Source organism: Protopterus annectens, chromosome 1.part0 (assembly GCF_019279795.1).
Source record: "Protopterus annectens isolate FY-2018-M chromosome 1.part0, PAN1.0, whole genome shotgun sequence".
Taxonomy (NCBI): Eukaryota; Metazoa; Chordata; order Ceratodontiformes; family Protopteridae; genus Protopterus; species Protopterus annectens.
Window position 1 is genome coordinate 1,625,062,911 of NC_056725.1, and position 12,091 is coordinate 1,625,075,001.

The 12,091-nt window shown below is 46.2% G+C and overlaps 1 long non-coding RNA gene across 1 annotated transcript; it reads right to left on the minus strand.

The window, feature by feature from the left end:
• Positions 1–510: 510 nt before the first annotated feature.
• LOC122801815 lies at positions 511–7,628 on the minus strand. The gene is made up of 3 exons (XR_006364808.1): positions 7,616–7,628; positions 6,857–6,861; positions 511–597 (listed from the first exon to the last, which is right to left on the minus strand). It is a non-coding gene; the product is annotated as an uncharacterized LOC122801815 (long non-coding RNA).
• Positions 7,629–12,091: the final 4,463 nt, after the last annotated feature.

The following is a 12,091-nucleotide window of genomic DNA, read 5'->3' on the forward strand; positions in this document are numbered from 1 at the left end:
CTTTTCCTGGTTAGGGTTCGCCACAGCGGAACTCCGGTCCGCTAATGATTGGCAGTAGAGTTTTACGTGCTGGCTTGCCCTTTCATGCAAAATGAAAAGGAAAAAAAAAAAGGATTTTTATTTATTTTACTGCAGATTTGACTGAATGTGCTTTTGGAGTATGTTTGCCAGTAGTGTGTTTCACCAATGTTCTATTTTTCAAGTTAGTAATACACTCATCTATTTTGTATCTGTTCATAACAAACAAGACACACCAGACAGAGGAACACGGCTTGAAGATTTGAACAGATGTGGCCTCTCTGAGGCCAGCAATGAAGTAACACCACTTGAAAATTTATGGCATACAATGAAAAGGCTGATAATGAGTGGATTCAGTGTCTTGGCTAATAAAAAGTGTGTTTTGTTTTGACAGCAATAAGCACAAATATTATAATTTCTTTCAGTGTGTTCCTCGTACCTTACTAGTGCCTGTGGTCAGCCATTTTGCTCCATCCAGATCTAGATCATGAATTGTCACAGTCACTGTGTGGCGAGGATGGTCATACTGAACAGCCTCCACTTTAGAAGTTACTAGATGATCCAGTTCATCAGCTTCCTCTGAAATAAATAAATGACAGTGAAGAATGTTAAACAAAGAAGGGTATAAATTTCATGTCAAGATTTTATTTATGAGACTATAAGGATGGACTTGCTGAACCTAAGACTCTCAGCCAGGACATGGCTCTTATACGTTATAATCCCTCTTCCCTGTGTCCTACATGCAAGGAGTAAAGTACATATGTGACGTATGGCTGTCTTGATTCTCAGAACAACTTTGCTGCCAGTCCAAAAGCTACTTCTGAATTCGGTCTGTACGCTGTTCACTGAGCTGGTTCTTCTACAAAGCCTGATACAGGTAAGTGCCTCATTGTGGTCCCTTTCTTTTTCTTTTCCTCCTCAATTTTGTTTTTGGAAAATTGACTAGGTCACCGTTTGAGCCTGCCTTTTCTTCCATGCAGTCATTGTACTTGGAAGACTGTATTGTTGGTGGCTGTTAATTTTGCCTAGAAAGTTTCTGAGCTTCAAGCACTCATGAGTTCCTCCTTTTTGTTTTTTCACAGTGGCAAGGTGTCTCTTCACACTAATCCTCCTTTAATTTTCATTGTGGTTAATGATTTATCCTTAAATCAGTCTATTCATCTTCCCTTCTTTTTTCTCCTCCACAATCCGCTACTGAAAATGTATCACATACCTTGGATTTACACAGACAGATGAGAGATTATTTGGATAAATCAAAGGGTATCAGAAAATCTGAGCAACTTTGTTTCCTTTCATGGCAGGAAATTGGATTTGGCAGTGTCTAAGCAAACCATCCCCTCCTGGATGTCTAATGTCATTTCTTTTTGTTATTTTTTTCATAACAAGCAGCATTGCTGTTCTGGTCATGCTCATTCTACCAGGGCAGTTGCCTCTTCTGGTGTTATTTTCAAGGGTTTGGATACTGGGTACATCTTGAAAGCTGCTACTTGGTCTTTTCTTCATACTTTTTACCAAACATTATAAGTTGGATGTCTTTTCCAGTGCCAGAGCTATCCTTTTTAGGTTTTCTTCATACTTTTTACCAAACATTATAAGTTGGGTGTCTTTTCCAGTGCCAGAGCTATCCTTTTTAGGTTTGTGGAGGGTTTTTCCCTGCTTCCCTCCTCCTCCTGTACTTTTCAATTGCTTTTGCACTCTCCCAAATGTAAAGAATACTGCAGCAGTAAGTAGTAGACCATTACTATCATGATAAGATCTTACACAGCTGTACTTTCTGTTCCATGCACTACTGTATTTTCTGTTCCATAGTGCCAAGTCTTTTGTCTTGGAAAGTAAATGGAATGCATTTTTTCCTGCAAAGGGGTTTTTCTGTATGCCTTCCCCATACACGTTTTTTTGGCCAATTAACTGGAGCTGATGTGTGTTTGGTGTCCTTTGCCAGAGATCCAGTGTGTTTCAGCTTGAATCCAAGCCATCCAAAGCTGAACAAGATGTTACGCTTATTCGGAGTTTGAACTGCACTTTTTCCATCTGTATTTTACTGCTTGTTTTACTGCTTTACTGCATTAATTTGTACCTTTTTGACTGTTTTTACTTTTTGTGCCTGCTTATTAATTGCACTTGTTTTGCACTGAAATATTGCATAGTTAGCACAGACTAGATCCAGACTTGCTCAATCTATCCTGTTTTTTATACACTTAAACTCAAATCTACCCATCTTACATTAAGAAGTGCTCTCCTGCACCCTTGTGGCAGAAGTGTGTTGATATAGCCTTGTCTGAGCTAGGGATTGCTGGAGGGGAAGGATTATTGTGTGATTTCCTATTGGCAGAATAGCTTAAAACTGTTTAACTTCACCTGTATGTAAGCCTTCAGTTTGTATGATTTTTGGCTCAATTAACCAGAGCTGCTATGTGTTTGACATCCTTTGCCAGAGGTCCAGAGTGTTTCTGCTTGAATCCAAGCCATCTAAAGCTAAGAACAAGACATTTTGCTTGTATTGCTTTTGATCTGCAGTTTTTCATCTCTATTTTACTGTTTCACTGCTTTAATTTGTGCCTCTTCAACTGATTTTACTGTTTATGCCTGCTTATTACCTGCGCTTATTTTGCACTGAAATATTGCTTAGCTAGCATAGACTAGATCCAGACTTGCTGAATCTAGCTTGGTTTTCATACACTTGAACTCAAATCCAACTATCTTACATTGAGAAAGACTCCCCTGCACCATTGTGATAGAAGACTGTGGGTATAGTCTTGCCTGAGCTGGGGATTGCTGGAGGAAGGATCATTGTGTGATTTCCTATTGACAGACTAGTTTAAAACTGTTTAATTTAGCCTGTATATAAGCCTTACATTTGTGCCTTGCAACAGGGGTTAGTGGTGTCTTGTATAGATGCAAATGCCTAGAAACAATTTTTTTCTGTAGAACCCAATCAGTGAAGCCCTCCCAGGTTCCCTGCTGCTCTGTGGGGTAATGCAGCTGCACACTTCTGCACTGCAGGCAATTCAGTTGAGCACTGAGCAGCATTGCCCCACTTTTCATTCCCGATCTTCTATAGAATAAGTCCCCTTGTTAATCCCAGAGCAGTAGCTGATCTACTTTGCCATCTCACAAATTAGTACTCAAGAATTACCTGCTACTATGAAGAGTCAGTTTCCCAACATTTCTCCAGCTAGCCTGATTGACATGGGCAACTTGAGGCAATGTAGCAATTGCATCATGTATACTGACAACCACTTGCTCCTAAAGCAAACAAATATAGTATGTGAGCGATGTAACTATACCACGAAACTAGAATAGGTCCGCACACCTAACATAAAACAAGACATCAAACAGGTTGTCAGCACACACACACCTTTCCACTCACACAAGATAAGGTCAAGACACATAAACCCACATATGCAGAGGTACTCACTAAGTGACTACCAAAAGACCAGATACCTCTCAAGTGCAAATAACCTACACATACTTGTGCACAAACAAAATCTACCATTACACATAACGCACACATCAGTGTCTCAACAATTAAGCCCCTAAGGCAGAACACCTCAAAACCTAATGTCCTAGTCATAGGCAGCTCAATAGTGAGACACACAGATCTCCCCCTCACCAGTCTGGACAAGGAGAAGGTCATGGTCACCTGCTTGTCAGGTGCCAGAATCCATCAAATCATGCACTCAAGTTATTCAGCAACAAGTACTGGTATGACTCTGTCATAGTACATGTTGGAGTAAATGACCTGAGATGTACCTCTCTGGACTATATGAAGAGAGACGTGACTGAACTCTGATTATTCGTCCCAGGCAAGTATGTCCCTGGCCCTAAGCAGCATTCTACTTTCGCCTGTGATGATCGTACAATACAGACAAAAATATGATTGATTTCAGTAATTGATTTAGCTTCTTGTGTCATTCCAGGGGGACCCAGTATCTGACAGCCTAGGAAGACACTGTCAACAGACCTCACTGCTTTGCCAGAGATACCCTTCACCTGTCTCCTCAAGGCTTTCAAATACTGGTAGAGACACGTGCCTGACCCATAGTGCCTTTTTTGTTTTTAGGCAGTGTCAAAACAACGAAACTTCCGATGGATGTAAAGAAATCCACTAGAGGCCAACTCAAGGAAGGTCATGCTGCTTAATGCTAGGAGCCTGAACAGTAACCTGCACTCCCTGAAAGCACTCCTCAACTTGGAAGATGCTGTCTGTGCAGTCACTGACACTTGGTTCAAGGCCACAGAGAGCATCCTAGCTGTACAAGACTGCAATGCCTTTCACACATTCAGACCTCTTGAGTATGGAAGAACCAAAGGTGGAGGTGTATCCATCTTCATTAAATCCAAACACACCTCGAGACTGGTAAAACAGTACAACTCTAAGTTACTCCATGTCCAAATAACTACAGGAAAATACTCACCCACATCATCGCTAACTGCAGGTCCCCCACCATGAACCAGGAGAAGCACACTGCCTACCTGGACTTGTTAAAGTCGCTCAGTATACAGCCAGACACCTTGGTCATGGGAGAGTTCAGCTATCCTTCCATTGATTGGGCAACTTACACAAGCACAAACATGATCACTCTGAGGTTCCTGGATTTTGTTAATTCAGATGCCCTGGGACAGTTGGTCTGTACCTCCACAAGGGGCTCAAATGTCCTAGACCTAGTGCTCACCAACATCGGGGGGGGGGGTCACTGCAGTACCCCGGGATTTTGCCATCCTTGGTAAGGTCAGACCATACACCAGTTTGTTTGAAGTAAAGATTAGACCTGACACCCCCACAGGCACACTAAAACTGAAAAATGTATCCACAGCAAACTATAGCCTACTAAGTGATGGTATAAAAAGTTTCAAAGTCCCTATTTACACAGCCAACAACTAATGCCCTTTAAAGCTACTTAAACAAATGTATTGACCCAGTTGTACTGGAGAGGGACCAATACCAGGTCCACCCAAAAAAACAAGCCATAAGTAAGTTACATAACAAAAAAAAGAAACTGATATCTAAGAACAAGAGGAAACCTACTCAACTTAGGAAGACTACCCTCCACAGCTTGAATCAGCAAATCAGATACCTTGTAAAGGCATCTGAGGCTAGTTACAAGACTAAATTAGTATTCCTAGCTAAAGACAGCTGTAAGGCATTCTTTATCTATGTCTGAAACCTAAAAGGGAGTGCCCAGCTGTGTTTGAACTTATAGTGAACGGAACCACTCCATCTAAACCTGAGGAAATTGCCAACTTGTTAGCGGACAGATTTGGCAATAGCTTCACCCCCACCACCAGCCATAACGCAAAGCATTCCTGACACCAGTCCTCTACAAAGTATCTCCAAAGAACAGGTCACATAAGTGCTCTCCAAGGCCAAATACTCTGCCTATATAGGACCAGATAACATCCCAGCTTGCTTACTAAGCAATCTAAAACAAGACCTAGCAGAACCACTTGGCACTCTCTTTAACCATAGTCTGAGAACTGGCTTTGTTCCAGCAGAGTAGAGAACAGCAACTGTAATCCCCTTGCACAAAGGGGAGGTCCATCAACCGACCCAAGAAATTGATACATACGTCTAACCAGCCGTATCTGAAAGGCCATGTCACTGAATCATCATGGACCTTATAAACAAGGACACTAGCAACCTTCAGACTCTTGACCCAACCCAGTTTGGTTTCAAGGGTAGATTTTTTTTATTAATCCTGGTGGACTTCTTTGAGAATGTCACCAGAGCACTGGATGAGGGCAGTGCAGTACATACCACCTATCTTGATTTATCCAAGGCTTTTGACACAATCCCCAACACCGATATCATTGAGAAACTCTCCTAGCTGGGGGATTAACCCATGCATTACTAGATGGGTAGCCAACTGGCTCACCGACAGAACACACACTGTCAAAGTTGAGGAGTCCACCTCCACCAGTAGACCAGTTACCACTGGGGTATCACAAGGTTACCACTGGGGTATCACAAGGATCTGTGCTGGGCCCTCTGCAATTTTGAATGTACATGTTAAGTTGTCAATCTCGCCTTCATTCTTGCTGGATGGGTTCGGAGCCGATCCTCGGCTCCGACTCGGCACTTGCTTAGCTTGAGAACTCCTTTTACCAGCTCGAGGCAACCCTATATCCCATGATGCAAGGCGGGACTACCTCAGATCTCGTTTGCCGCTTTGCGAAAGAGGTCTCCTTTTTGCCAGCTGAGGTAAGTTGTTATTTTCAAAAAAGCTTAGTCAGGGTTTTAGCTCTCCCTTGTCCCTTTTTATAGTGTGTAGCGTTCCTACAGCCCACCCTATTTCCCATATAGTTTAAAAAAAAAAAAAAAAAAAATTTTTTAGTTTATAAAAAGTTTAAAAATTTTTCTGTTAGGCCTAGGCCCCCTGGTTTAATCCCTACCTGTGTGTCTGTGTTGTTGGGATTAATTGTGTGATTGTTTGGGGGGTGTGTGTGTGTATTTTTTCCTCTTGGACTATGTCTAAGGAAGGCAAGGTCTCAGGCTTCAAGAAGTGTGACCTGTGCTGTCAGAAAATGTCTCTGACAGACGGTCACACTTCTTGTGTTTACTGCCTGGGGCCTTTGCACCTGCAGGACTCCTGTGCTTTGTGTCACTCTTTTAGCCAGAGAGTCCTGCAGGAAAGGAGGAATAAATTGATCCTCCGTGGCTTACTAAAGCCAGAAGGTTCACCCTCTAAAACTGGGTCTGGTAAACCTTCTAAGCCACCGAAGGTTCAGGCTGCAGCTTCTAAGCCTGCTCCGGTGGCACCGACTCCTTCGGAGTCGAGATCGGCTCCAGCCGGAGCCGATCTTTCTGCTCCTAAGGTAGTAGTGTCGGTTCCGACACCCAATCTACTGTTGCCTTGTCGGCTCCGGCTGGAGCCGACACATTATCCAGTATCGGAGCCGAGAAGCTTTCGGCTCCGTCTGGAACTCAGGGGACGTCGGCTCCGATGACTTCGTCCAGAAAAAGATCTCGGTCCCCTTCGTTGGAGAGTATCCATTCGGCTCCGGGGTCTCCTCTTTTGTCGGAGCGGAGTCATCGGAGCCGATCTTCGAGATCTTCCAGGCTGTCTGACCACGACTTAGAGAGGGTGGTAAGCAGGCTGTTGAAGTCACAGGCACTAGCCCAAATGCTCCATAGCCCGTCTCAGCAGACTTCGGCTATTGCTTTACCCCTCGAACTTCCTCCTTCGACTCTCCTCCAGAGTTCGGAGCCGGAGCTTCTCGGGACAGCGACCGTGTCGGCGCCGGAACCGATACATCCCTCTTCGGCTCCGTCGTCTTCGGCTCCGATCTCTTCCATGAGACCTTCCTTGGAGGGATCCGGTCGTCGAGTTTCCCTTGTCTGCTCCGAGGGGGCTAGTGGCATCGACCCTTGTCCGACCCCGCTCTCCCTCTCGGGGCTTTGGCTTTGGTAAGCTTGGCACCGACATCGGCCTCGGAGCCTTCCCTCTCAGTGGAGCCGGGAATTCCTATTTCCTCGGAACGGGAATATTCTGGCCTCCCGGGGAGGGGAGCCTTTGAGGTGATGAGGAGTGTCCTGGCACCTGAGCCAGGTCAACGGTCCATCCCTTTAGCTCCTCCCTCTTCGGTGCCTGTAGACGCCTCTTGCCAGCCTCTTGCTCCCAGGCCCAGGGATCCATCGTCCCAGGTTTCCCCATTGGGAATATCTTCCTCTTCCGAGGTTTCCCCTGATCCTGCAGGGGAACCTCCTCGGAAGAGGACGTGTAAGAGGAAACACACAGACTCCCCCGAGTCTACAACATCTGATACCGACTTAGATGAGTCGGAGGGTTCCCCACGGTCCCCCTCTGAGGATGTCTCTTTTTCAGACATCCTTGAGCTCCTCAAACAGAGGGGGAATTGGCCCTCCATTGACCCCTCCGAGGATGAGTCTGTATACCTGGAGGCTTTTGGATCCCGACCCTCCAGCTCCTGGGTGTCTCCGCCTTTCGACCCACTTATGCAGGTAGTGGCTCGAAAGGCGTGGGCAGCTCCAGATTCTGTGGAACCGGTTCCCAGGAGACCATCCAAATTTATCACGGCCCCTGCAGACAAGCAGTTTCTTTCCAAGGGCGTCTCTGTGGATGCTATGGTGGTGGCGGCGGCCACCAAGAAGGAACTGCGGATCCTTCAGTACCTGTCCATCCTCCTAACAAAGATTCTAGGACCATGGACAGGTATGGAAAGCGGATGTTTTCGTCAGCGACTTTTGCTATGCTTTCGCTGAACTACCTTTGTCACTTCACCAGGCTTCAAAGAGATATTCTCAAGGAACTTGGTGAAGTGGTCCAGGATCCTTCTGCTGCTGGGGCTCAAGAAAAGATTGCCTCACAGCTAGCAATCCTGAATTCTTTAACCAACTCCTCCATGCGGCTCATATCCTATGCAGCCGATGGAGCGAGCAGGGCCGCAGGCACAGGAGTGGCTCTTAGACGTCAAGCCTGGATGCGGCTTTGTAATTTTGCGGACCCCTTTAAGGCGTCCTTCACCAATACCCCCTTTGACGGTTCGGCTTTGTTCAGACCTCAGGTGAAGGAAACCTTGACCAGGTGTGAGCAGGACAGCAAAACTCTTTCTGCCGTTGGAGTCCATTTTTCCACCCCTTCTAGACCCTACCCCAAGGGTCAGAAGGGGAGGAAAGATGTGGTTCCGCAAAGCCCAAGGAGCAGCGCCGGACACACATGGGCAGTTTACCCCCAGAGGCAGAGGGGGTAACAATAATAGACGCCCTAGGGGCAGAGGGGTCCTCAGAACCAGGGCAACAGGGAGTCTCTTCCTGAGAAGCCCTTTCAGCATCCCTGAGGTGTTGCCCGACTGTCCACCTTTGGAGGCAGTCGGGGGAAGGATTTCGCTGTACCCAATAGCCTGGCGTTCCCTTTCACAAGATATGTGGGTACAGTCGATAATATCCGAGGGTTACAAAATCCCTTCAAAGGTATCCATTACCTCACCAATCCCTTCCAGACATCTCACCCGGTCAAAGGGATTTGGCAGAACAGGAGGTTACAAAGCTCCTACAAAAAAGAGCCATCCAGACTGTTCCAGCAGACCAAGTAGGATCCGACGTCTACTCCAGATTCTTTTTGGTCCCCAAAAGGACGGGAGATTGGAGACCGATACTAGACCTAAGCAATCTAAACAGATTTGTCAAGAAGGCAAGATTCCAGATGGTCACGCTTCAGTCCATTTTGCCCTTTCTGGGCAAGGACAACTGGATGTGCTCGATAGACCTTCAGGACGCGTACTATCACATAAAGATCCACAGGCGCTCCAGAAGGTTTCTCCGCTTGCTAGGGACCAGTCATTATCAATTCAGAGCCCTGCCCTTTGGCCTCACTTCAGCCCCCAGAGTGTTTACCAAATGCATGGCAGTGGTCGCAGCTCACCTGAGACGTCAAGGATTCCAGGTGTTTCCTTATTTGGACGACTGGCTCCTCTCCGCCACCACCAGGCATCAGCTTCTTCAGACCAGAGACTACACTCTGCAGTTTTGCAAAACTTTGGGAATTTCAGTGAATTTCGAAAAATCTTCTCTGCAGCCTTGCCAATCTATCACCTTTATAGGCGCAGAATTAAACACCGTCAAGTTGTCAGCCAGACTAACAGATCAGAGAATTCTGGACATCCAAAAATTTGTTCGAATAGTATTGCAGAGCAGCAAAGTCAAAGCCAAATTGATTCTAAAGGTTCTAGGTCTTACGGCTGCGGCCATTGTTCTTCTACCTCTGGCTCGCTTCCACATGCGTCTGCTGCAGTGGATGCTATTCACTCAGTGGTCGTTCCACAGTCTTCCGATGAAGCACGAGATCTTAGTCACACAATCGTGCAGAGCTCATCTAAATTGGTGGATATCTTCCCCTCTCCTTCACCAGGGCCGACCATTTGTTCCCCCTCCTCCGGTTGCCACAGTCACTACGGATGCCTCTCTGATCGGGTGGGGGGGGCATTATCAGGGCAGGATGGTCCATGGGACGTGGCAACCCATAGAATACCATCTGCACATAAATGTCCTGGAGATGAGAGCGGTGCTTTTAACGTTGCAAGCCCTCAACGACTTTCTTCCCGCGGGGACTATTGCAGTGCAAACAGACAACATGTCCGTGGTCTGGTACATCAACAAGCAGGGCGGGACCAGGTCCTATCCGTTGTGTCGAGAAGCTCTCAGACTTTGGCAATGGGCAGTCTCCTCTCATCGGTTTCTGATAGCAACGCACTTCCCCGGCAGGTCCAACCTCTTGGCGGACAGGCTGATCAGAGCCATACTCATGCCTCACGAGTGGTCTCTCAATCAATCTATTGTGGATCGGATTTTTCTGGAGTGGGGCACTCCTTGTTGCGATCTTTTTGCTACTCCCCAAAACAACAAGTGCCTCGACTTCTTCACACTCTTTCCCCTACCAGGCCAACCCCTGAGAGACTCTCTAACCCAGGATTGGCCCCGGGGACTTCTTTACGCTTTTCCGCCTTTTCCCTTGATTCCACAAGTCATTCAGAAAGCCACCGTTTTGAGGGCCAAGTTGATTCTCATTGCTCCTTACTGGCCTCGACAAATTTGGTTCCCGACTCTGCATCGTCACCTCCTGGTGCGCTCTTGGCATCTGGACCCAGTTCCGGATCTTTTGATCCACCAATCGGGTCAACAGCACCGGGCCATTCATTCTCTCAACCTCACTGCTTGGTTGCTCCACTTCCTTCCCTAGCCAGGCTTCCTTTGATCTCTGATCCTGTCAGAGATATTTTAGTAGCTTCTTTGAAGTCGTCCACCAGAACTGTGTATGCTAGCAAGTGGCGACGTTTTTCCCTTTGGGCAAGCTCTAGGCACATTGATCCCTTTACTGCTCCTGTGCATTCTGTTTTAGATTTCCTGGCTGAAGATTTTCAGTCAGGATCTTCTTCTTCAACAGTCAAAGTTCAACTGGCGGCCATTTCCAAATACCATGTTGGTTTTCAAGATCATAACATTATGTCACATAGGCTATGCAAAGCTTTTCTGAGAGGAGTTTTTCTTCTGAAGCCGCCAATAAAACATCCTCCTCCACAATGGGATCTGAATTTAATATTAGCATCCTTGATTTTACCACCCTTCGAACCGTCTGCCTCATGTTCCTTGAAGTTATTGACCTGGAAAACTATATTCTTACTGGCTGTCACTTCAGCAAGAAGAGTTTCCGAAATTCAAGCTCTCTGCATCCGTTCCCCTTACTTGGTTTTTCACAAGGACAGGGTATCCTTGAGAACGAACCCGTCTTTTCTTCCCAAAGTTGTTTCTCAAACTAATATTAATCAATCAATCGATCTACCAGTCTTTTTCCCAAATTATTCTGACAGAGCTGAGCAGAAGCTTCATTGTTTGGATGTCCATCGTCAGCTCAGGTACTATTTGCATAGAACTAAGGAGTTCAGGAAATCGGACCAATTATTTGTCTCCTATGCAGAAAACAGGAAAGGTCTCCCAGTCTCTAAGGTGACCTTATCTAGATGGTTGTCTTCCACCATTTCTTTTGTTTATTCACTCAGAGGCAAGCAACTACCTGCTAAACCGAAGGCACACTCAACTAGGAGTCTATCCACTTCTGCAGCCTTTCAGGATAGACTACCCATTGATACCATTTGTGCAGCAGCTACTTGGGCCACACCTCATACCTTTGTCTCTCATTACAAATTAGATTTGGTCTCCAGAGACAGAGCCAGTTTTGGTTCCACAGTTCTCAAGAGTCTGTTCCATTGAGCCACCCGGGATACAGGTGCTAGGGACGCGGTCCCATCCAGCAAGAATGAAGGCGAGATTGACAACTTAACATTTAGAAGTTATGTACATACCATAACGTTCCATGTTAGTTGTCTTCTCTCGCCTTCTTTCTTGCGTCCCTCCCTCCTTCCCCCTGGCCTGGACAGATCTTGAAGAGTTCCTCTTCTCAGGTTATCTCCTGAGTCTTCAGTAGAAGAGTCCTTTATTAGGAGTTTGTTGTTTTCCTAGTTCTACTAGGTTAGTCCTTAGCAGGGTATGTTAGCTACCAAACGAGATCTGAGGTAGTCCCGCCTTGCATCATGGGATATAGGGTTGCCTCGAGCTGGT